Here is a 25977-nt window from a genome sequence, read left to right as displayed (position 1 = left end):
ATGAGGCTTCTCAGGCTGCACACAGCAGAATCCGGGTGTGCAATCTGGGCTCCACACTTCCAAGCTATAGCCCTGTCACCTCCTTTCTCTGAGCCTCCGCCACGTCCTCTAAAATGGGGTCATCAGTTGCTACCTTAACAGGGTCGGTCCTATGAGGATTAATTTGGGTAATGTGAGTGGCCCAGCCTATAGCAGGCCGCCAACAGATAGGGTTTGAATCCATTTGGCTCTCCAGGTTAGACTGTGGAGTTTTGCACTGTTATCTCAAAGTCCCCCTTGAACCTAGCCTAAATCCATACTGTCACAATTCCAGGATGCTCCATTTAGACAACTTCAAGGAGCAATTGGAGTTGTTGTTGTTGTTGTTGTTGTTGTTGTTATTGTTGTTGTTTTTTGATAGCCACTGAGTGACAGAAAAACCAAAGAGGCCTAAACAAGCAATCAAACGAGGCAGGAGAGAATGATTTACGTACCTAAGAAGGCTAAGGGCAGACAGTTTTAGGCAAGGCCGTACCTGGGTGCTTGATGACATCAGTAGCAATCATCTTTCCCGACCTCTTGGCCTTGCTTACTTTCCTCTGTGCTGGTGTCATTCTCAGCTGGGCTTTTCCGTTAGGAAAGCAAGATGGCCCCCAACAGTCACCTTCAGCCTCCCAACAGAAAAAGAACCCCTCATTCCCTATGATTCCAGCCCTAAGGTCTGGACCCACTGGGACCTGACTGGCACATACCCAGTGCTGAGCCAATCACTGTGGCCAGGGAGGATGGCCAGATTGAGGTCGTGTGACCACCCTCCCTAAGGAAAAACTCCTGAGCCGTTCAACCTGATTTCCAGGGTGGAAGTGAACCTGAGAGAACAGAGGTTAGTGTCCAGTTGCTGCCCTCCTCTGCGCTTAATATCCTGGGTTGCACCTGCTCTTATCCTCTTCCCGCCACCCCACTGTCTTCGTGGCAGCACTTCTTCCCTTCCCCCACTGCTTTCTTCTGTACCATTTCACCCATACCAAAAAGGAACACGACTTCCTGTTTGAATTCAGGATCCAGGGCCCATGCCCAGCTTCAAGATTTGTTTTTTTGCGTCCCGGTATAATCATTTATTTAGTCAACCAGTGTCCACTGAGTACCTACTATGTGCTCCCATGAGTTTTCAGGGTCTAATTATTCTGGGTTTCTGGGGGCAAATCCCAGGAGCCTTCCAAGGAAATGAGTTTTGTCTGAGCAAGCATCTAGAGGCTAGCTTCCAGTCCCTCGGTGCCACCCACTGTGTGGCCCCGAGGGAAGTCTTTCCCCTCTCTGGACTTGTGCTTTCTTATCTGCAAAATGAGGCACTGGGAAAGTTGAAATCCTGGAGCCCTCTCAGCTCTGACATCCTGTGTGGCTGGGTCTTAGAACAAGCCTCTCCAGCTGAGTCAGCCTGTAAACACCATGGACAGTGACCACAACACTCCCTCTGCTGCCACAGGGAGCATCTTGTTTGCTGTCCCCGTGGGTGCGCTGAACTGAGTCCACAACCATACAGTTCTGTGTCTGAACCTTCCTCTTCTTGGCTATTGAGAACACCCAGGGCAGAGGAGACCCCGTGGCTTTCTGTGCCTGTGTGGACCCCAAGGCTCTAAATTCCTGTAAGGTGGCCTAATGCTGCTGCTACAGAAATTCTCTTTTGAGGTGTTTGTGAATCCCAAGCCCTCCCACCACTGAAAGTCAAGTCTGGAACTCTGAAAAGAAAGCATAGGGAGGGAGGCCACATGGAGGAGACGAGAGGATTCTATAGAGGTTGCTATATGTCCATGGAGCCCATCCTTCCTCTGCCTCCCTGTCCCTCCCTTCTTCTTCTCTCACCCACTCCCCTTTCTCTGTTATAGCCGAAATTGGTCATAGCCCCGTGGAAGAAGAAAGATGCCTGATGTGTCAGTAGGGAGGCGAGGGATCCTTTTGAGGCATGCCCAGTGGGAGGACTTTCTTTTTCTTCCGCTTGGGTCTAGTTTCTCTTCACTCTTTGGACACTTGGAGACATGAATTAATTCCCCTGGTCACTGTGTCACTCATTTGTCAGCTCACTCGGCTGCTCACCACATCCATGTGTTCCCATCTTTATTTAGCTCAGCCTTTTTTTTTTTCAAGCAAGAAGGGAGATTTCTTAGGAGAACATAGAGAGCCCAAGGACAAGTAGAGAATAGAGTAGCTGGTCCTCCCCAAAGATGGGAGCCAGCAACTGTTTAAGACATGAGAAGCCAAGCCTGCTGTACCTTTTCGCCATTCTGGGGTCACACATTCACTCACCTCTGCTCCTCTTTGTACATCACTAGACCCTTCCATCTTTTAAATCTCTTGGCTTCTCTCCATTTCCACTGCCATGACCCTAGTGTAAAGTACTTTTCTTTTTTTTTTGCCTGGGAAACTGAGGCAGCCTCCTGAATTTTCTCCCGAATCCCACCCTTGCCCATTTCCAATCTGTGTCTCTCACTACAGCCAGAGGGATTTTTAGAAATGAACAGTTTATTCAACAGATTTCACTGATCCTAGGAAAGACGTCAAAATCATAAGCACGGTGTGGAACTGGATTACCACTCCCCCACATTCGGTGCCCTGTATCGAAGTGCCCTGCTCGGTTGGAGGATTATACAGCACGGCCCATGTTGTCCTCGGGCATGGCAGAGGGGCTGCTGAACAGTGAAAACAGATGTGAGCACACGCGTTAAGAACCAGTGAGTAATTTACCACTTTTCTTTTCCTTTTTCCACGACAATGGCAATATTCCAGATAGAGACAGACTGCTCTGTCAACCTGAGTCCAGAGGGGAGAGGAGACGAAGGAGAGCCACATGTGCATATAGTCTGAGACATAAAGAAACTTTATTGTAGGCCACTGAGATTTAGAGAATTGTGTGTTATGCAGCGTAACCCATCCTAACCTAACCGATACGCATAATCCATGAACTCTTGCCCATCGCCCCATTGCTTTGCTGAGGCACCACTGGCCTTTCGGTCCTTACACAAGTTGCTCCCTCCCTCCTTACAACATTTGTCTGTGACTCTCTCTCTCCTGGGAAAGTTCTTCACTCCCATTGTTGGGCAGTTGACAGTTACTCACCAATGAGGTCTTGGCTTCACTGTGAAATACTCAGGAAAGGATTGCCTGGTCCCTGTTCAGAATACCTAGAATTTACCTTCTTTGTCATTAGAGCTCTTTCACTACACTCTAAGTTTGAGGAAAACAGAGCCCGGGGATTTAGATCATGCTTCTTTGAGGCCCTACTCCACCCCCCACCAATGTGCCCGGGCCCATGCTGAGGGGCTGGAGGTAAGGGGGTACATCAGCCCTGCACACTGCTCCCACAACCTGCCCCGTGACGGGGGAGATAGGTGTGCAAGCAGCAGCATTTGAACCCATTATGATCATTCTAGCAGGAAATTAGTGTAAAGAGGCCAGCGAGAAGGCAAGGAAGAGGGGGAGTCAGAGATGGCTTTGAGGAGGATTTGGAGGTGTCCAGGTGGGGGGAGCCTCCTGGGAGAGTGGGCGATGGGGGGATCTGATGGAGGGATTGTAGGGCAAGAAGTGGTGTCCAGAGTTTCCAGGACTTGAAAGAGGATGAACCCAGGAGAAGTTGGAACCAGAAGTAAATATCTGGCGTCTGTGTGTATTCCTGGGAACACAAGTGAGCGTTCCTGTTGGAGTGCCTTTGCAAGCTCATGGTGTTTGCTTCTTGGGGTCGAGGGATGGTGATAAAGATGACAGTGGGTTCCAAGCCCTTTCACACCGTGGATATCAGTGGCAGGCTCTGATCCGAGGGTGTGGTGGGCGTGTGTGGGCAGCTGTGTTCCCGGACACAGCAGCGGGAGAGACATCTTTGTCTCCACTCTGCTCATTGGACACGTCTGGATGCCTTAAATTCCTGACTTTGTCTTCTAAGAAAACCCACCACGGTTCTTTCTAGTGAATCAAGGCTTCCTGTGTCCACAGCCCAGTAGTCATTTAAAACGTGTATCAGGTGAACAAAATGAAAGAGAGAAGAATCGCCGAAGCATCACGTCCCTGGGTATGATGTCTCTCCACATGATCTTGTTATTACAAGAATCCGCAGGGACACGGATGAAACCAGATGCTCCATGATTAGGGGCTGTGGTCACTCAGCAGGCCCCTGCTCTGGGGAAATGAGGTGTTTCCTGGGGTTTGAGGGCCCTGATGGGACATGACAGAAAAGCTTCTCAGCCTCCCAGAAGGTTGGAGGGTGGGCAGTGATGCTGGAGAAGTCACCCCCCTCTGTGGCCCTTGAGTTTCTCGCTGTTGGAATAGGGAGGGAGGTACCATTCCCCGACTGCCAACCTCACTGGCTGTGCGGCTTAGGCAGTAGGTGGACAGTTCTCGGAGAAGCCCATTGATTCCAAGGAATTGTGGCTGTTTGATGGTATTATTTTCACGCGGGTTGTGAGGTGGACCCTGCTGGGCTCCCCATACTGGAGGGGACAGACACCCACAGAACTGGACCAGACCCAGCACACAAGCTCTCCTCGGAAAAGCTGACCTCTGTGTGGTGGTTGTCTAGAGGAGGGACGTCGGCGCTCCCTGGGGGGTGGGGGTGGGAGGTAGATGGAATAGCACAACCAAGGAGGAGTCTTGTGAGCTGGGACCATAAGGGGAGGAAGCGGGGACAGGCGGGGGCGGGGGGGGCAGGTATGGAGGGGAGCACAGGAGCAAAGGCCTGCAGGCCCAGGCAGGCCTAGGCGGTGGTGCAAGGAATGCCATCCTCCTGCCTCAGAGAGCTGGTTGAATCTGGCACGACGGGGCCGCTTCCACGGCTCTCTGGGCTGGAGGGTGATGCTGAGCGCCTGCCCGGCCCTCTGCCCGTCTTGCCGTTTTCAGGTCCAGCAGAGCTCACCCGCAGAGCGTAGACATGAGCCTGCCCACCCGACGGATGGGAGCATGGGCTCTGGTCAGATGATGGGGGGGGGCAGGGCCCCCCCCCGCGGCGGACCGGAGGCCACAGGCGTGGGCAGTGTAGAAGCTGAGGCGGCACGCTGCCAGGGTCCGGCTAGGGTCAGTCCCAAAGCCAGTCGGCTCCTCCCTAGGGCCCCTGCCTCTCAGACTAGCTAGTGCCTGCTGGTGAGGCTTCAGAACCTTCCAGGCCACAGCTGGAGGGACCCTCTCCAGATCAGCACGTAGGTATCACTTAGTGTGCCCTCTCAGACTGGCATCCCTGGCAGCCTGCAGGGCCCAGCTGCGGAGCCCAACGCTGCGTGTCTGTGCTCCATGTGAAACAGTGCTGCAATCCATGAGTAGTGTCCACAGCGGGTGAGGAAGGGGAGACCTGGGTTATGCACGCCAGCCATTTGCCACTGCTGGTACACCCCCTTGTTTTGCATATGGAGAAACTGAGGCCCAGAGGGAAGAATGCCCTCGTCCAATTGCCTGTCCTTTCACTTCCCGCTCTGGCCTCTCGACGGAACTCTTGGTACCCCCCGTGACACCACGTGAAAACAGTCAACTATGTGTGTGACAAGGAAATCATACTGGATGTGTCTGACCCACACCATGTTTCTCTTCTTGCTTTTCTCCTTTGCCTCTGTTCTGTTTTAATACTTGGTGTGTTTCGTGCATTATGAAGGATGGTGGGACAATGAACATCCGTGGGCCCGCAGCTCAACTCCAGAACTAGAACATTCCCAGTCACTTCCATCTTCTCCTTGCCTGGAGGTCACCCCTCTCTGCAATTTGGTGTTTGTTTGTTTGCCATTCTCTTGCTCACAGGCCGACTGAATAAGCCTAAACATTAGATTGCTTCTTTGTTCTCAAGCTCTAAAAACTTGCTCTCTGTATGTAGATCTCTAAAATTTGCATTTTTGTACTCAACATTTCCCTGTCTCTACGCTTGAGCTGTGCTGCTGTGTAGCTGGAGTTTGCTGTCACCAGTGTGGAAGGAAATTGTGTGACTGTGCTACAATTTCTTTTTGCATTGCTCTGTCAATGAGTATCTGGGTCATTTCCTTTCTCCCCCTCCTCTTGCTAACAGTGCTGCGACGAACTCTTCTCGGGTGTGCCTTGTGTGACTCCTGGGAGTGGATTTGCAGGGTTCTAAGCTATGGGACTGGTCAACCTAACAAGAAAAGGCCAAAGTGGTTTTCAGTGTGGCCAGACCAGGTTTCACGCTCATCAACCGTGGGTGCCAGCTGATCTACATCCTCTCAGACCCTCGGTGCTGTCAGATGTCACGTGTCTTCCTCACTGTGAGCCTGATGGATGTGAAATCTCTCACGGGGACCTTACCTTGCACTTCCCTGCATCCTCGTGACATCGGGCAGCTTTTCCCGTGTTCATCTGTGCACTCCGTTTCCTCCTCTACGACATGCCTGCTGTGGTCTTTTTGCTCATTGCCTCTCTTCTTCTTGTGGATTTGTAGGACTTCTTTATGTATTCTGGATACTGATCCTTTGCTAGTTGTACATATGCCAGAGGTCTTCTGCTTTTAGTGATTTGTCTTTTCACCCGTCATTTGGTGAAGGGAAATTTACACTTTACTGCAGTCAAACCTATCGATTTTTTTTTTATGCTTACTGAGCTTTTAACACCTTGTTAAAGAAATTGTTCCCAACCCCAAGTTTGGAAAGATATTCCCCCAGAATATCCCCCTCTTCAACTTCTCTCTTTCAAATATAGATTTTTAATGTGTCTGGAATTGGTTCCGATGTCCCAGCACCGTTTACTAACTGGGGCGCCTTTCTCCAGTCACATGTCAAGAAGCCTTTTTAAAACTCCTAAGTATTGAGCTCTTCAGATCTCTGATCATTTGTAGCACACCTGCAGTCATTCATGCCTGCTGTCCGCGTGTTCTCCCCTCTCCCTCTTTTTACCATTGCGATCCCTGGTACGTGCAGGTGCCCCAGGAGGCCCTGTGTAGCCATGTATGGATTTTTTTTCTATGTTTCTTTCTTTATCATTTTTTGAGAAGGAGAGAGAGAGTGGGGAAGGGGCAAGGACAGAGAAAATCCTAAGCAGGCTCCATGCTGTCGGTGCAGAGCCCGATGTGGGGCTCGGTCCCCTGACTGTGAGATCGTGACCTGGGCTGACAGCAAGAGTCAGACGCTTAACCGATGGACCCAGGCGCCCCATCCATGGATGTTTTTGTGAGGATGAGGAAACAGGAGCACAGAGGAGGGTTGAGTTTGTAATGGCCACACAACGACCGTGTTGGGTGACCCCAACGTGGAGTCTGTCTCCGATTCTCTGAAGGCGGGTTCTGTGTTCCTTCCTCTTGGTGTCTGGCTGTGCACAGTAGGGCTGGTGGGTTGGGACCCAGGACCCTGGGGCTGTCGGTGGAGGGATCAGACATGACAGCCTGCCTTTCCGTTTCCATCCCATGGGCTCCCCTGAGCTGGTGTGAAAGCCATTTGGGCACATTGTTCCTGGGGGCCTGAAAACCTCCTGCCACCTCTGCTTCTCACCCCTGCCTCATCCCTCCTGCTGTCCTTTTGATGATGAAGCAGCTGAGCTTTAACTCCTGCCTCTCACTCCCCACCGGCTCCTTGCCCGGTAAGGGGAGGGAGAGCCCTGGGAGCAGTACCCCAGCACCCTCAAACCTGGAACAGAGTCGAATCCTTGCCGGGAAGGCTCCACCCTTGCTCTGAGTGATGCAGAGTCATGGCCTCTGATGATGTGGATGACAACTCACTTCTGTGCCGGGGCCTGGTCTGAGCATTCCGTGGGGTCCTCGCCACCCTGTGAGGAGACACTGTTTTTACACTCATCTTATAGATGCGGAAGCTGAGGCTCAGAGCCGTTATGAGGCTTGCCTGGGGTCACTCAGCAGATCAGTGATGGAGCGAGCTGCGATTTGATCCCAGGCGGTCTGGCTCCAGACTCCACGCTCTTTACCACGAGACTGCATGGTCCCTTTGGACCCCGACCAGGCCCTAGCTCTCCCTCCTGGTGACTGGTCCAGGACTCTGGGATGGGTCTGCCATGGGGCCCCTCACGGAGTACAGAAGAGCTTTGTCCCTGAACCCTGGATCCATGGTGGGTCTGGGCCTGCCCTGGGCCTCCTTGGCCCTGGAGGGTGCCCTCCCCAGCTTCCGAGGCTGAGCCAGGCCAGCCGGTGTTGCTCCTGTTTGCGGCCGGGGAGTCCCAGCTCCAGTTAGAGACTTCTCTCTTTTGTAGGCTCTAGAAACTCTGAGAAGGGACCTAAATGGTGGGCCCTCGATTAAGGGGTTTCAGAAGGCAGGAGCCCCAGGGACACCTTGCTTTGTGAAGCCTCTTGTGTTCCAGGGAACTGCTCTCTGTGGCCACCTCAAGACGAGGTGTTTTTGACAAACACGTGTCACCTGCATGACACTTGTAAGCAGTTATGCCATGGCCATAAATCTGGGCTTGTGCTGCCGAGTGCGATACCGGCTCCTACATGTGGCTGAAGCACTGCCAACAGTGTCTCTGCTGGTTTGTCTGGCAGTGGGGGGTGCCAGGCTGCTTCAGGACACATCGGCTCCCAGTCAGTGGCTGTGTGCTATGAAGGTCCCAACGCCGACGTCTTTCTCAGCATCCCACCCTCCCTTCCTAACCTTCGCTGGCTCCCTCTGGATGTCTCACAATGTGGACACTTTTGCACCCAGTCATGCTAATTGCTCTGAAAAGAAATAAAGCGGGAGGAGTGTGCAGGGAGTGACGCAGGCCATTTGGTAAGAATGATCTGTGATCTCCGGTTTGTTTAACAAAGCCTACTGGGTCAGAGCCTGAAGGAAATGGGGGGGGGGAGCCGTGCGGGTATCCGGGAAGAGCATGCTAGTCAGGAGAGCTGCACATGCAAAGGCCCGGAGGTCAGGTTGGGTCTTATGGGTTGGAGGCAGGTGTGTCTGGAGTGCAGTGAGAGGCGCAAAGCTGGGAGCAGGGTGGGAATAGGGAGCATGGTGTGGGATGGTGAGGCATTTGGGTTTCACCTGGAGTGTCATGGAAAGCGGCTGGAAGGCCCTGGGTAGGTCCAGGAAACCGTAGAGGAGGCCAGATGGCTTAGGCGCAGCCACTCCCGGGCCAACTATACCTTGGTCGTAACTGTGCTGACTGTAGATCCTAGCTGTAGAGCAGAACCCAGGTAACAGCAAACCTGAGGGCCAGGTGACGGTCCCGAGGCCAGCCAGTCCATCTGCCTGCAGCCAGGCCTCTGCCTATAAATCCTGCAGCCTGTGCATCCTGCCCAGAATGCTGGGATGCCTGGATCTGTTAGTTTCTGCTGCGGAATAACCACCCCGAAATGTAGCAGCTTGCACCAACTGTTGACTTAGCTGAGCAGCTAGCTGGTCGGGCAGGTCTTCCGGGCTCCCTCAAGCCTGTGTGGTCGATGGCAGGGGTCGGCTGATTGCTGCCTGGCTGTTGGCCGGGGCGACTAGGGGTGGTGGTGAGTAGGCTACATGTGTCCCATTCTTCCAGGAGGCCGTCTGGGCTTCTGCACATGGTGGTGCCAGGGTCCCGAGAGGGTGGGCACGCAAGGCCACGAGGCTCTTTGAGGCCTACGCCTGAAATTGGCACGGCATCATTTCCACCACATTCTGTCGGCCAGAGCAAGTCACGGAGCCAGCGCAGATTCAAAGCGGGGGGATCTAGACCCCACCCCTGATGGGAAGAGCTGCCCCATCATAGTGCAAAGGGTAGGGAGACAGGGGGTGGAGGAACAGAGCTGTTTAGGGGTCAACCGCAGTGTCCCGTGTTCTGGAGAGAGGAGCAAGGCAGGAGCCAGGGCCCCAGAACAGTCAGCCATGGCTGTGTCTCTGTCGCCCTGAAGAAACCAGACCCCCAACAATCCAGGACTAGGCAGAGGAAGCTCGGACCATTTGTTACTTTGTCACCAAATGCCACCTAGCCAGTAGCGATAGACTCAACAGTCCCCATGGAGGTGTCTTTCTCTGGGATGCTTACACCCAAGGACTGCAGAGATCATATGGAACATCGCACACCTTTGGCACCACCTCTTCCAGGAAGCCCTCCAGGCTTCTTCTGGGCTCTCCCAGGCTCACCCCCCACCCCCCGTCACAGAAGCCAGTGTATTTGTGTCCCTCATTGGTGCATGTGTGTGTCAGCCTCCTGAGTCAGAAAGGCCAAGGCCTGAGGACGGGGCTGTGTCTCACTCACCCCGAATCCCTACTCCTAGCTGGGAGTGTGCACTGAGGATGAGGCTGGCAAGGTATGGGTATACTGGGGACCTGCATTCAGTGCTGACTCACAGTTGATGTCTGCAAGGGAAGGGGAGGGTCACTGTACCTGGTAGCAGGCCCCAGATGAGGTCGGCCTGGAGCGGGGACGGGGGTGCTGGGAACGGATGCTGGATGCAGGCGGCAGCCAGAGCTCAGCGGAGCAAGGGCAGAGACCACAGTCCTCTTGCAGACACAAATGGGTCTCGAGCTCTGGGCGCCAGCACCAAGGCAGGAAGGCAGCCCACAGGAGAGCATGCAGAGAAGCCACTCCGGGTGTTCAAGGCCAGCACTGGGCAGATGGAAAGGCAGGCAGGGCCTGCCACCCCCGAGGAAAAAAGAAACATCAGCCACGTTTGACTAGAGTCAGCTTTCGTTTACTGGAGTTTCCCTTGCCTGAGATCCACTGTACCCAAAATCAATATTATTAGCATTAAAAAAGAGAAACAAGCCAACTAGGATGTAGCAACCCGAATGCACTGTGGTTTCGGTGCCATCACAGCACACGAGAAAAATCTTCATCACCTTCTCATGCATACCAGAGACAAGGGAGGGAAGAATGGCAGCGGTGCGGGGTGAGCGGGGGGGGGGGGGGGGGGGGAGCCGTCTTCATGAGGCCTCCAGGAGTGCCTCCCTGGGGCTCATGGTGAGTTAAGCCAGCCAGGCCTGCTAGTGTGCCAGCTCGTCCTGCCCACCTGGCGTCAGCACCATTGCCCCGGGCTGGGCCGGGCAGTCTCCCTTGGGGAGAGAGCTTGAAGCTTTTGCAGTTTGTAGAGGTCTGTTGTATTTAGAAACCCGAGCATCCCAGAGTCATAAATTACCTTGAACTAGTTTGCTAACCCTTGTGACTCGGTACAGCGCCTTTTCAGAAGCGGCCAGTTATGTAACGGACTGAGTGAGGCATGGCCCGGTCCCCTCAGTGAGGCAGTGTGTGCCAGGCCTGGCGTGGGTGGTAGCCACCCAGGACCACGGGGACAATGCAGGGAGGTGCCGCAGGTCTGTGCACGGCATTTCTGTGGAAATGCACTCCCGGAAGGGAGAAGGGTCTGCGAGTCCACGAAGTGGGATTCTCACTCCCAGCACGTGGTCGTGAGATCTGTACCACATGGAAGAGGCAGAGCGCACCGTGTAGTTGAGCATCTCCTGTTACATCCCTGCTAGAGGATCAGCTCCTGCTTGCACCTTTCCGGGGATGGGGGCTCATCACTGCCTGAGACATTTCACACTGACAGGAAGTTAGCTTCCCGCAAATTCCAGCTCCATCATCTGGGTACATGTTCTGAATCCATGCTTGCAACAGCCTGGACAGAGTGGGAGGCCGTTGCAAGGCTGCTGGCCAGCTAGGACGGCTCTCCCAGCCTTTCCTCCATTGCCACAGCCCTCTGGTCACAACAGGTGCTAAAGGGCCCATCTGGTTAGACATTCCGAGTGTTATCCCCGCACTGCAAGTTCATTGGCCACGGCAATGTTGACATCGAGAGAAACACGTGTCATCTTCTTATCTCTAAAAAGAGCTCCAACCCCCTCCCCGTTTTTGTATTCAGAGAGCAGAGGGGTGACCCACACTTTCTGGGGTCATGGGGAGGAGATTCAGGTGTGAAGGGAGCATCTGCTTGTAATGTGGGATCCAGTTCCAGGATCCCCTGGCGTTCCTTGAAATTTGCTGGAGAAACAAAACCCATTTGATGTTCAAACCCAGGCTTCCAACAGAATGGGACAGCTGAAACACCCCAAAAATGGACAAACCACATGAAACAGGTTTTGAAGGCCGCAGCCTTTCTGGCAGTCTGAGCCTCCCCGAGCAGCAGGGAACGGGTTTTGCCGGGAGACGCCCGTTTGCGATGGCGCACTCGCTACTTTTCCCCGGGCGAGACAGGTGCAAACTCAGATGTATTCATTTTCCACAAACGAAACGACTCGGTTTTGACCATGTTGCAGACCTAGGACTTGGCTCCCTTGTTCCCGGGGGTGTGTGTCTGGTTTTCACTCCATTCCGAAGGAGCCTGTGGAGGCTCCCAACTTTGAACCTTCTAATGATAATGATTTACTGGTTTCAGGGGGTTCGGGGTGGGGGTGGCGGGGGGAGGTGGGACAAGAAGAGTGATGCAGAGTTTGGAGTCTGAAGGAATGATTAGCTGGGTGGAGGGCCTGGGGCCAGTGCTGATGCTGTAGTTAAGGCACAAGGACTTTCCGCAGCACCAAAGCATCACCTTTTGCTTCTCATCAACCCCTTGAAACGAACTCAGTCATGTTCACTGATAGGAATCAGTACCACGTAATGAGTGTTCGCCATGGGTCGGGGCCTCACCGCACCTGTACAACCAACCCCACCCGTTCAAGAGGGTTATGGTGCGCCCCAGTGTTTGAGCTCTGGGAGACTGGGGTAGAGAAATGCTGAACAGCTTCCCTAGATAACACGGCTTTCAAATGCAGATCTGAGACTTCCCACCCAAAGCCTTTCCAGGTCCTGTCCTTGGTGCCTGTGGAAGGTACAGATTTCCAGGCCCTGTCCTTGACGTGTCTGACTCGGTAGGGTCGGGGGGCGGGGCCCGAGACTCTGAATTTTGCCCCCTTCCCGCGTGATTCCAGCAGGCAGCCTGGACACCCAGCCTCTGTCCAAGCAGGCCGCGTCCAGTATTCGGCTGTGCCCAGCTCACCAGTGTGAGCTCAGAAACACCGAACCAAGCAGTTCCCGTAGATCCCCCCACCCCCCACCCCTGGCAGAAGAATCCTAAAACCCTGACTGGCATTTTCCAAAGGTCCCAGCAAGCTTCTCGGGACCCTGAGCAGCCAGCCAGTGAAACCTGAGGACTGCTTGTTTGGGGAGTGTGGGGGCTGCTTCTGGAGAAGGTGGGCTTGGTTACAAGCGTTGTCTTAATTGGCACGAGGACGTGGAAGGGAAAGCAATGAGTCCAAATTAATCCGTTTTCCTGTGAACATCTCCCACCACTCCGTGCCAAGGCGAGGCAGCCTTTGTAATGAACTGACTGGGCCTTTTCTCCCCCCAAACCCAAAATGGGAGCGTGCAATTTATTTTGTGTGCGAGGTGGTATGAAAATTGCCAAAGTTGGCAGATGAGGCTGGGATGTTGGTGGAGCTGGGTAAGCAGGGCTGAGCTGTCTGTCACCTCCAGGTCGGAATGGGGAGCTGGCTCCAAAGCAGGGACAGGGGCTGGGGCCACGGAGGTGCTGTGCCGAGGGCTGAGCAGGTGGCCTTGGGAGGAGAGCAGAAACTTCTTAGCACTGTGGATGGGAGTAGAGGCACTACAGTTCTGAAATCAAAGCCTTCTCCTCGTCCTACCCTGTGTCACCACGGACCAGACACTTAACTCTCCAAGCGTCAGAGTCCACGTGGGTTCAGCGGTCTTTACTGAGTGACTGCCGTGTGTAGTGAACCCAAGTTCATCTGCCTGATGCGCATCAAGACCATCACTGAGACATGGAGTATAAAGCAAAGCAAGAGTTTATTCCAGAGGCAGGAGGGCGAGCCTCACATCCACCTCCCTAGAGGAGGAGAGTCAGGGGTACTTAGTGGCAAAGGAAAAAGGTCAGGGTACAAAGTTGCGGCCGCTAACCCTTTGGTTACCCTTTTCAGTCCCCAGGGTCTTTTGATGCGTCCTCATTCTTGTGGGTATTGGGACCACGACCCGGCCGCGGCCGTTACTTCCTGCTGAGGTGGGGTGAAGACTGGGGTTAGACAAGTGGAAACTTCGGGGTGGAAAGGAATGTTCTGCATTACCGGGATTTTTGTACTTTGGTCAATAGTTCCTGGACCATGTTGTGTCTAGGGTTTTAGGGGTACTAGAGAAAAACAGGTAGCATGTTGTACTCATGGCTTGATTCCCTTGGACCAGTTACCCCGAGTCGGAGGTTCAGGTCCGGCAGAGGCTCACTGGTCTGAGCCGGGTCCCTTTCGACCTCCTCCCTGCTGACAGGGTGTAGGGAACCTGTGGATTCTTGTCATTCAAGTGTGAATCCACGGCTCAATTCCCTGTAGTTTCGGAGGAGTTGGGGGTCAACAGCACCTCGCAGGGTCTGACCTGTCCAGTGAGGCCGGAGCTGGTCCTCTGGGCTCCCGCTCTTCAGGTCTTTACTGACATCTTTAGTGACACCTTTGGATGTCACTAAGGGATTCAGGCAGCGTGAAGACACATCTGTGAGGTACATCAGCCTGCCGGAAGCAAACTCAGGCCCTGGATGTACCTGATAGTATCCAAATCGCTGGTGGGAGCCCCGCCAGCAACTCCTAGGTCACGAAAAGGACATAGAAAGTCTTCCATATAACATTCCACAGGGGCTTAAACCAAGCCCTCTTCTAGGGACCACTCTTTCCCAAAGCAGGGCAGATGGCACGGGTTGTTCCCAAGTGAAGTGGGTTTCTTGGCAGAGCTTTGCCAAAGTTCATTTTTTTCCCTTTTTCCACTGTCTCGGTGTCTCCAGGAAGCGTGTGATTTCCACTGAATGCCCAAGGCCTTGGACGCTGTGGTTGTCACTCCATTGTCACTCTGAATTATTAGCGGCAGTCCAAACCTAGAAATGATCTTGCTTAAAAGCATTTTGACAACTCCCGAGGCCTTCTCTGAACAGCAGGGAGGAACCTCAACCCCGTTGATAAAGGTGTCTGCAGATGCAAGCAAACCCCGAGAATTTCCCATTGTTCTTTGCATTCCGGGAAAGGCTGCCTGCCGGTCTTCCCCAGGTTTAGGGCCTCTCAGTTGTATACCCTTGAGAACTTGTGGGCACCCAGTCTTAGGATTGTTTTTATAGCACAAGCGTTGCCTTTTGTAGCATTGCGCTGAAATCGGAGCCTGCAGTATACTTCTGGATCCACTGGAGAGTGGCATCTTTCCCATAAAGGGTGCTTCGAGGAATGTGGCTAATTATTTCTTTCATCAGATGCTCTAGGGTAAGGATTCATTCTATTTCCAGCCAGTGTCAATGCCAGCACAGTGTCCAAACCCCCTCTCCTTACTTAACTCCTCTTTGGTCCTCCAAGGGACGTTGGGGTTGATATGTAGTTAAGTCTATCTTTGGCACTAAAGCTCTTCCAGAGGGTCTTGGAGTCTTCGACGGGCTGCCAGCATGGTTCCCTTGGGCAGTCGGTCCACTTTGTGGCATCTTCCGCAGCAGACGATAGCTGATGGGTCACCACTGCACCCAGCTCTTCCTTGTCTTTGACCCGTGAAACAGTCCCCATCCGTGAACACGTCCACGTCTGGATGCTCCGATGGCAGCTTGTCCAGTCGGGAAGGCTGCGATCAGCTTGTTCAGCTATCCATGTGTCTCTGGTGATCTTTCTGAGTGGCCCTTAGATCACCGGGCCACTTTTCTGTCACGTGTACCTCGGGTGGTCTGGCTTTCGGTTTGCGGGGCTTCAGGGAAAAGCAGTTTTCGTTCTCAGTGCTTCCAGTCAACACAGTGGGAGAAAACTGGAAACCTTAGTTTGGAGAGTCAGGGTCAGACATTCAAGGAAACCAGAAGAATTCAGGACCCAGCCCAGGTGTATAGACAACCAACGAACCCTCAAAGACGGTTCATCGGAACTATGATCTTACATTTTCACAGGTGTGTTACTGGAACAATCTCTCTCTCTGAAACCACCCTCATCTCCACCAAAGATCGCCAAATTAGGACACATTTGTTTGTAAAATTGTCCAGTTGAAGCTGGGCCTGTTTACACAAGCGCCATCACAACGGTGATTGGTCATATAGGTGTTTGGTTTTTTCAATCTGCTTCGCTGGAACTTTTCGTAAGGAATGTCAGATTGAACTTTTAACAGCCTTGTCAGGCTCAAGAAGCCAAGCCAAATACTGGCCACCAGCCTTTGCCTGCCATACCTATAGATGTGGGTGGCTCCCTCTCTTCTCGAGATCCCCCAAATACCCTGAGGTTCCTGCACCTGCCAGGAAGTGACAACCTTCCTTATTCACCTGGTAGGGCTGCTGGAAACTTTGTAAGCAAGGTACGAGGCAAGTTTTCCAAGGGGCTTCATTGGCTAGGAAAGTCAACCTTAATTAGTTCCTTAAAGCTCTCTGATTGTAGCTGAGTCTAGGCATATCTCCCTCAACTATGACATTCCAGTCAAAGCCTTGGCAACATGACCAATGTTTCCAGTGGCGTCCTGTTGCAAGGAGAACGGATTCGTATCGAACTTCTGCAAATAAATACACTGCCGTGAAAATACGAGAATACTCCCTGAGAGTTTTGAATTCTGGTGGTACCAGGTAGGGAGAAAGGGATAAATGTTTCCTATCTGTTTATGAAGAACTTATTTACCAAACGTCTACCAAATGTCATAGACAGACTTAAATTTAGAAGAGCAAACATTAGAGGACCAGCAATGTTTACACAAGTGTCTGTTTGAAAGCAGTTTCCCCATTAGTTCTGGGAATTCTTACTAAGCTTAGCTTTATGATCCTGAAGGGATCAGAGAGCTGTATTTGTCAATGCAGTGCAGCTGGCAAGGAGATTCTGTGACACACGATACTTCAGTAGTTAGTATTACAAGCGATGACGCTATACCAGGACATATCAAAACCTTAGGAATCTTATAAAATTCTAGGACACTTAGAGCAATCACCCATACAACAAAGCCTAAGAAGGTTCCTCATCGCTTATTTGATGATGCCTCCCATGTCATTTGACACACCAGGGAATAAGCCTAATTCGTCAAAAAGACTTCCATTCACAAGCTGGGTTTTTGGAAGTTGGTGAAATACCAGAAGGTTTCAAAACACGTGCCTAAATAGGATTACAGATCGTTACAAAACGGGATACTTATTTAGCCAGGATGGCAAGAAGAGATTCTCAAGGTAAATGCAGACAGCAAGGCAAATGGAGCTGTGAGCAAACCTTAGCTCTCTTAACACTGAGCAGATTCAACTTTCTTAAGTAAGCAAAGACCTAACAAAGACAAGACATAGAAACTTTGTTTTTCTAGGCAGATTAAAGGTAAAGAAAAACCTCTGTTGATAATTTAGACCCATCATCTAAGAAGCCTCTGTCACATTAACAACGAGAAAACCCAAATTCCAGTCTTATACCGCTGTACTTTGGATATTAAAACTCATTTGTTGCAACGAGATGAATTTTTAAAAAGATATGCAGTCCCTTCTTTCTTCCTCCGTGTCACTTCCCACATTGATACATACTTATTTGGACAAGGACATCCAGGGCACTGCATGGGTCTGAGTTCTTGTGACGGGTGTTGGGATGTGCTGACCAGAATCTCCAGCAGGAACCAAGGTCTCCCAGCCATAGCAATGCTGCCTACAGCCTTCGACGCTCAGACATCATCAGGGATCGCCGTGACTGTAGACAGCGGCCTTGCCAAGGGCATTGCCCGCTGCCCAGGTGGTCACATCCAAAGACGCTTACGAAGAGCCAGCCCCTTTCACCTAAGTCTGGATGCTTCCGAAGGGCAGTCCAACTTTCGGGACTGCTCAGAGAGTCGGCTAAGGCTTCCGTTGAAGTGTCACTGCTCAACTTCTGCCTGACATCGTTCTCTGCCTCCCCCTTCTCTTCGCCGGGGGTGGATCGCTGCCCTCATAAACTTGTTTCTTACATGCGAAACTCCAGAATCTCGGTCCCGACCATGCATAGCATTTCTTTCGAAAGATTCCCTTCTCGCAAACCTTCTGCAATTTTCCCTTTCTCATTCCTTCAGATTTTGTCCTACGTTTTCCCCTCTTTATTTTTTTTTAAATTTTGTTTGAGAGAGAGAGAGCACAAGCGGGGGAGGGGGGGAGAGAGAGACACAGAGAGACACAGAGAGAGAGAATCTCAAGCAGGCTCCACTTGGAGCCTGACACGGGGCTCAATCCCACAACTCTGGGATTATGACTTGCGCAGAGGTCAGGAGTGGGATGCTCAACAGACTGAGCCACCCAGGTACCCCAAGTTTTCCCTCTTTGAATAACCAGTCTCACTTTCATTAAATACAGAATTTTTTCCCTTATTTTTTCAAGTAGCCTTAATTACATTTATTAAAATTATTTACATCTGTCTGTCTGTCCTTCGCTTGCCCATAAAGCTTCAGAAGCCATTGGACAGGGCTCTAACGTCTTTTTCTTTTCCATCACATTTTGTGACAGTCACAACGCCAACAGCTGGTTTGACTTACAGTAAACACAAGCAGAGTGAAACTATCATATTTAATGTTGGCAATTCTAAAGACTTATGTCCATTTTAACTAAACGAACAACGTTACATTAGCTTTCATACCAAATATTATCCAAGATCACTTGAACTTGAACGACACCTGGGGTTAGTTTCTATCTTTCTGAGTTTTAGAACGCCCAGTTCTTTTTTTTCTTTTAATTGTTTTAATGTTTATTTACTTTTGAGAGAGAGAGAGAGACAGAGAGAGACAGAGCGTGAATGGAGGAGGATTAGAGAGAGAGGGAGACACAGAATCTCAAGCAGGCTCCAGGCTCTGAGCCCTCAGCACAGAGCCCTACGTGGGGCTCGAACCCACAGACCACAAGATCATGACCTGGGCTGAAGTCAGACGCTTAACCGACCGAGCCACCCAGGCGCCCCTAGAACACCCAGTTCTTACAAGCACTTGCCTTCAAACCAGCTAAGTAGAGCACTTTTACAAATTAATTTTCACAACCACCACCCGGAGGTAGAGAAACTATCTCACATTTACAACATACATAGACACACGTACCATTCCACAAACAGGGTGCAAGCAAAACCTTAAAGGCCCAGTTTCCTAATATCTCCCTTTTACAAAACACAGCTAAGTGCAAGATGGTCTTACCATTTATGGATCCCTTCATCGGTCGTCTTTCTCAGGAGTCTGATGAATATTGTGGTGGAGCAGAGTTGCCAAAAACAAACGATGGCCTCGTTTGGGAGACTCCAGCCCGTAGGGCTGGATGTGCAGATAGATTGTCCTTTCCCAGCGTCCAACGAGGACATGGCTTGTTGTATTCAAAGATGCCCAAAGCGGTCAAAGCAGCTGACAGACCAATTGAAGCCCAGGTTACCTCCATGAATTTTCCCCTCCCCACCCCACCCCCTGCCCTGCTTCAGCTGTGTCCAGTCTGCGGTGTGGCCCATCCGTTGTGGACGGAGGCTCTCAGAAGAGGTCCATAGATGTTCAGCCTGATTCTGGAGACACTACTGGTCCTCTCTTTCCACAGACAAGAGAAAGGTCTCTTTTGTCGCTGAGAAAATAACTCATCTGGCTGGATATTTTAGAAAACTCCTCTGGTGACTGTCTGGAAGGTGGCCCAGAGATATTTAGGGTGCATCAAAGCAATGCCGGCCTGATAGAATTAGTTAGGAAGTGTTCTTTCTCCTGAATTTTTTGGAAGAGTTTGAGAAGATTGGTGTCAATTCTTCCAATGTTTGGTAGAATTCACCAGTGAGGCTGTCAGATCCGGGGTTTTTTTTTTGTCAAGTGGTCTTTGATTACAGCCTCAATCTCCTCCCTAGTTATGTACGAATCTCTTCCGATTTTCTCTTTCTTTGTGATTTAGTCTTGGTAGGTTTTCTAGGTCTAGAGATTTGTCCATTGTATCTGGATTCTCCAATGAGCTGGAATACACTTGTTGATAGCACTCTAACCCTTTCGACGTCTGTAAGGAGTAGAAAGACCCTCTGTTTCATTTATCTCTGCTCTAATCTTTATTATTTCCTTCCCTTTGCTACCTTTGGCTTTTTCTAGTTTCTTAAGTTGCACGTCTATGGTGTTGATTTAAGATCTGTCTTGATGTTTACTGTGAGCGTTTACAGCTATAAATTTCCCCCTCACCACTGCTTTGTTGTTTTCCAGGAGTTTTGACGCGTCGTGTTTCATTTCCCTTCACCTCTACGTATTTTCGCATTCCACTGTGATTTCTTCTTCGACACATTGGTTCTTTGAGAGTGTGTTTTCAGTTTTCACAGCTTTTTAAATTTTCCACTCTTCCTTCTGTTACCGATTTCTGACTTCATCTTCTTGTGGTTGGAAAAGATACTTTGTATGATATCTATCTTGTAAAATCTACTGAGACTTAACTTGTGACCTAATGCAAAGTCTGTCTCAGAGAAGGTCCCTCGTGCCGTTATTGTTGAGTGGGGTCCCGTGCCCGTCTGTTAGATCTGGCTGGGCTATCGTGTTCTTCAATCCTCTGTGTCCTTACTTACCTTCTGTCTGGTTGTTCTGTCCATTATTGACAGTGGGATATTGAAGGCTCCAATGATTATTATAGAACTATTTTTCCCTTCAGTTCTGTCGATAATGGCCTCTCATTATGTGTGTAAATGTTTATCATTTTTTCTTCTTGCTGTACTGAACCTCTTAATTCATATAAAATGTCCTTCTTTGTCTCTTGTAACATTTTCTGATTGAACGTCTGTTTTGTCTGGTATTATTACAGCCACTCCACCCTTTCTTTTGGTTACTATTTGCATGGATTATCTTTTTCCTTCCTTTCATGTTCAACTTTTTTGTGTCTTTGGATCTGAGTCCCTTGTAGGTAACAGATAGTTGGATCCTATGTTTTTATCCATTTCACTAATCTGTTTAATCTGCTTACATTTAAAGTCATTACTGATAAGGAAGGAATTCCTTCTGTGGTTTGCTCTCTGTTTTCTATATGCCTTAATTGCTTTCTGTCTCAAATTTTCTGCATGACTATCTTCTTTTGCATTTAGTTGATTTTTTTTGTAGTGAAACATTTTAATTCCCTTCTCATTTCCTTTTGTGTATGTTCTGTAGCATGTGTGTGTGTGTGTGTGTGTGTGTGTGTGGTTGTGTGTGGTTACCATGGGATTGCTTTTAACATCCTAAAGTTACAACATTGTAATGTCAATTTATACCAGCTTAACCTCAATAACACATGAAAACTCAGCTACTTTACAGCCCTGACCCCACCTTCTTTCAGTTGTTAATGTCACAAAATTACATCTTTATGCATCTTGTGTCCAAAAGCATAGATGAATAATTAGGTTTTTAAATATATCAGTCTCTTAACATAGAGAACAAAAAGTAGAGCTACAGACCAAAGTCATAACAGTACTAGCGTTCATAATTGTCTGTCTGCTTACTTTTACCGGAGATTATTTCTTCAGAAGGCTTCGAGTTACTTGTTCAGTGCCCTTTCATTTCAACCTGAAGGACCCCCTTCACTGCAGGGCCGGTCTAGTCATCAGGGCAAGGCTTTCAGCTTTGGTCGATCTGGGAATGTCTTCATTTCTTCCTCATTTTTGAAGGACAGTTTTCCCAAATGTAGGATTCTTGGTTGACAGCTTTTTTCCTTCAATGCTTTCAACACATCAACCCATGCCTTCTAGCCTCCAAGGTTTCTGATGAGAAATCTCCTCACAACCTTATCAGTGAAAATATGATGAAAAGCAATGTTCCTCTGAGCTTTATAGATGTTAATAATGAGCCTTATCGTGTTTTACACAACACAACATTTCCTTATACGTTGTAGCACCATTTTGAGACCAGGAACTGAGTATTTTAAGTGTAGACATTACGAGGTCTATACAAGCCAAAATTACAGTTTTCTAAACTTTAAGTGAAAAGGCCACTGAACCATCTTACAGATTTTGATTTCTAACAAAGTAAATATCAATCTTGAAAAGCCCACACAAACAAACAAAAAGCCCATTGGGGGTCTTTTTTTTTTATTGAGTAAAGGGGTTTTGGGAATAAAAAGTGAGGAAACCACTGTGGTCTCAGACATCCCCAGCCATGATTGCATAATTGGCCCATTTCTTGCTGTGCCCTCACAAAGCCCCATGGTGAAGTCATGGCAAGACCTGTCTATATAAGACCCTGGCTCGGCTGGGTGTTTGGTCTTTACAGCCCAGGAAGCTTTGGTGACCTGTCGGCCTTTGACCCTAGCTAGTTTGATTTCGACTTCTCTTTTTTTCATTTTGTTTATTTTTTTATTTTCATTTTTCTTTCTTCTCTACTCCTTTTCTCTCCCAATTTTTTTTGCCTTTTTCTGTTTTTACTTTTTTCTTTTTTTTCTCCTTTTTTAGTTTTTCTTTTTCTCAATTTTTTTTCGTTTCCTCCCTTCATTTTCTTTGTGTGTGTGTGTGTGTGTGTGTGTGTGTGAGTGAGTGTGTGTGTGCGCGTGTGTGTTTTTCATTTGTTTTTTTTTGTGTTAGCGTTTTAGTACAGTTAGTATAGTTCATATTGTTAGTATAGTTCATATTGTTAGTATAGTTCATAAGCATAGTATTGTTAGTATTGTTAGTATTTTGTAGGTTGGTATTGTTGGTTAGCATAGTCCGTGTAATTAGCATTATTTAGCGTTAGTATAGTTAGTAGGTCACCATGCTTCAGGGGCGTAAGGCCATTACCGCTGGTGAGGAGGACTTCTGTATTTACGAGATCCCCGAGGTCACCAGTGAGGGCAGCGTCCCCCCCAGGAAGCAGTCTGATGTGACGTTCATCAAGAAAACCCAGAAGGACCCCGCTGGCCTCCAGGGACTTTGTCGTGAAGCCCAGAATATGAAGACCTCAAGTCACCCAAGTGTTGTCAAGTCACTTGAGGTGATCAACAGCAAGGAAACATTGGTTCTCCTTTCAGAATACGTAAGCAGAGACAACCTGCGTGACGATTTTACGCACCGTGGCCAAGTGACGGAGGAGGTTCCAGACAAATTCTGCCAGCTGTTATCGGTGGTGGAGTACTGCCACCAACAAGGTATGATCGGCGGGTATCTAAAGCTAGAGACACTGCTTTTTCAAAAGAAGCTGAAGGTAAAACTCACGGGGGTTGGACTAAGCATCCAGTTTGCTGGCTACAAACTCCACACTTTCTGGGACAGCCCCCCTTATTCTGCCCCGCGACTCTTCCTGCAGCAAAAGGAGGACACCCCTTCCGCAAACGCTTGGAGCCTGGGGGTGGTTTGGTACTGCTTGGCCACCGGGTTGGAGCCGTTTGAGGGGGAAGTCTTCTGGGACGCGGAACGAAATATCGAAAACAGGGAACACAATGCTCTGGTTTTCATGTCCCTGGAGAGTGAAAACATGTGGTACACGTTGACAACTATCCAGCCCACGATCAGGACACCAACCACAGTCCGCTCCTGGAGCTCCATCGCAACCTGTTCCAGCACAGGCCTGTCCTCAGAGCAGAGTAGTCTGACCTCCGAAGGGACCAGCATAGGGACCACGATTAGCGGGCCCAGATGCAACTCGCCAGCCACAAACTCCGACACCAGCAGTGAATACAGGCAGCCAGGGAGGATGTCTCTAGAGCCAAAAAATCAGGTTCTCAAACATCTCAATAAATTTAAAAATGTATTTAAAAAAAATAATAAAATACAACCCCAAATAAACAAATAAATGAGAGCCAGAAGAGAGCCACGTGTCCGTGCCTTTATTTTATTTTGTTTTTTAACTTTAAAGGAATTTAAATGTTTGTTTTGAAAGAGAAGGGACAGTGCGAGTGGGGGAGGGACAGAGAGAGAACCCCAAGTCTACTCTGTGCTATCAGCTCGGAGCCCGACGCGGGGCTCCAGCTCACAAAACTGTGAGATGGCGACCTGAGCAAGACCAAGAGTGGGACGCTTGAGCCACTGAGGCCCACCCAGGAGCCCCGTCCCTGCTTTTTAAGTGCAGGGAACGATGCTGAGCTCCAGGAAGCCCGGGGACATGGCACAGGAGATTGGCCAGGGCGACGGGTGGGACCAGATCCAGAACAGCTTCACAGGCTGGAGGAGTGTCGGTGGGAGAGTGACCTGCTGGATGTGGAGTTGTAGGAAGCACAAGGTGGAGGTGGTGAAGTTTTGGGAGTGATGGGGGGTTCGTGGGTCTGGAGCCGATGGCCAAGGAAGAATTCGTGAAGAAGTCTTTGGTGCAAAAAGGTGATTTTATTAAAGCACGGGGACAGGTCCCATGGGTAGGGAGAGCTGCACTGGCGTCGTGACGGGTAGCTCATTATATACCCTCAGGTTGGGAGGGGGTTAGGGAGAGAGCCAGAATTCCTTGGAGACTTACTCTAGGACTCAAGGTTCCAGGACCTTGAGGGGCTAGCTGTTGCCAGGAAAACGCCGTTTCTTGCCGTTTAATGAAACCTCAGCCATGAGACCCTTTAGATGGATCTGGGCAGGCCATAAGCGTGGAGGATGATTGCCAGCATATATGTTGCGGGGGTTGAGCTGAAGTAGATTTGTCATTATTTGTCATAATGGCGTGTGGGCAGCGGGGGCGCCGGGGGTGGGTCACAATGGGGTGTGGGCAGCGGGGGCCCTGGGGGTGGGTCACAATGGGGTGTGGGCAGCGGGGGCGCCGGGGGTGGGTCACAATGGGGTGTGGGCAGCGGAGGCGCCGGGGGTGGGTCACAATGGCGTGTGGGCAGCGGGAGCCCGGGGGGTGGGTCACAATGGCGTGTGGGCAATGGGAGCCCCGGGTCCCCTTCCAGGGACTGCCCACCTGGTGGGGAAGGAATGAGCTGGGTGCAAACACTCTGGATATCACCCTCTCTTTCCTGTGCACCCACTGGGGACCAGACCTCAGCCGGTGGATGTCCCAGCTCTCCCTACCCCACCCTCCCCCCTGCTGTCCCCCTCCTCCCTTCTGCCCTGGCTCCGGACTCACCTGCTCTCACTGGCCACAGGTGCAGGGTCCATCATGGCCCCCTTCCTTTCATGTCTCACTTTGGCCACCTCCGGAAGCTGACTTGGATGACCACGCATAGCAGGCTCTTTTTGCCCAGATGTTGGGTCAACAGTAATCCACTTATCTCACTGGAAAGTCTTAAGACACCACATAAAACCAAATCGTGGCTCTGTGCCCTCTGTATACATGACAGAGAACCCCAATATAACAGACTGGTGAGGAAGGAGGTGGGGTGAGATCAGAGGGTCCCTAGTAATGGCCCCCGAGTTGCAACTACTGAGAGGCTTGTCACCTCTGGGTGCCCCAGGAGATTCACTCCTCTCTCCCCTTCATCCCCGACCAGAAACACTCCAGATTTGTGCCAGCAGACTGGTTGACTGTACTGTGTTTTAAAGGACAAGGAGTGCGTAATTCACTCGTTTATTCACTCAACAAACACGTTTACATGATGGTATATATGGTGGAGGTTCCATGGGGCACAGGACCCAGTTCCTGCCCTTCAGAGCTGAGGCCACCGGGAATAGGTAAGGGAGCGTGGAGTGCAGTTCCAGAGTCAGGTTCAGATCGCAGCTCTACCACTGACTCGCCGTGTGACCTTGGGGAAGTCACTTAACCTCTCGGGGCCTCAGTCTTCCCACCTATAAAATGCATACACTAGTGATGCCCGCCTCGAGGACAGCTGTGAAATTGAAATAAGGTCATTTAGAGAAGCTCTGGGAACACTGCCCAGGGCAAAGTGCGGCAAGTATTTACTGCTCATTTAGCGGCCATTACTGAGCACCTACTATGTGCCAGGCACCAGGGATGCAGCAGTAGGCCCCGGAGGGGTAGACAGGTGAGCAGTGCAGAATACCCAGGAGACCCCAGGTGTGGGAAAGCAGAGGCTCCTGGGGATCACACTCCCTCCACCTTTCCCTGCCCTGAACCTACAGCTGCTGGCCCCTCCTGCTCACCTGCCAGCCAGACCCCATTGTCCTGCGGCATCTGGGGAGCGCTTTGCCAATTGCCTGCCTCAAAGGTGCACTTGTCCTAGCTCTTGCCAGCTGGGGGACCTCAGGACACTGCCTTGGCCTCTCATCACCTGCTTTCTTTCTGTGAGGGAGGACCCAGCCCTTCCATGGGGGTTCAGCGAGGAGCAGGGGACAGAGTGGATGGCATCCAGCCAGCAGGGTCAGCTCCTGCGGTGACCAGGAAGCAGCTTTAAACACACCTGCAGCTCCCCTGTGGCTCGCA

At 50.6% G+C, this 25977-nt stretch overlaps 1 long non-coding RNA gene across 4 annotated transcripts in view; it reads left to right on the top strand.

The window, feature by feature from the left end:
• The first annotated feature begins 700 nt into the window (after positions 1-700).
• Positions 701-25977, top strand: part of LOC122232562 — a 58516-nt gene continuing 33239 nt past the window's right edge. For 3 of the 4 annotated variants that reach the window (XR_006209921.1, XR_006209922.1, XR_006209923.1), the window contains exons 1-2: positions 701-862; positions 2524-2705. This is a non-coding gene — a long non-coding RNA (uncharacterized LOC122232562). The remainder of the gene's footprint in view (positions 863-2523; positions 2706-25977) is intronic. The other variant, XR_006209924.1, reaches the window with a different exon arrangement.

This window comes from Panthera tigris, chromosome A2, assembly GCF_018350195.1.
Source record: "Panthera tigris isolate Pti1 chromosome A2, P.tigris_Pti1_mat1.1, whole genome shotgun sequence".
NCBI classification, from domain to species: domain Eukaryota; kingdom Metazoa; phylum Chordata; class Mammalia; order Carnivora; family Felidae; genus Panthera; species Panthera tigris.
This window is presented reverse-complemented; position numbering and strand designations above follow the sequence as displayed.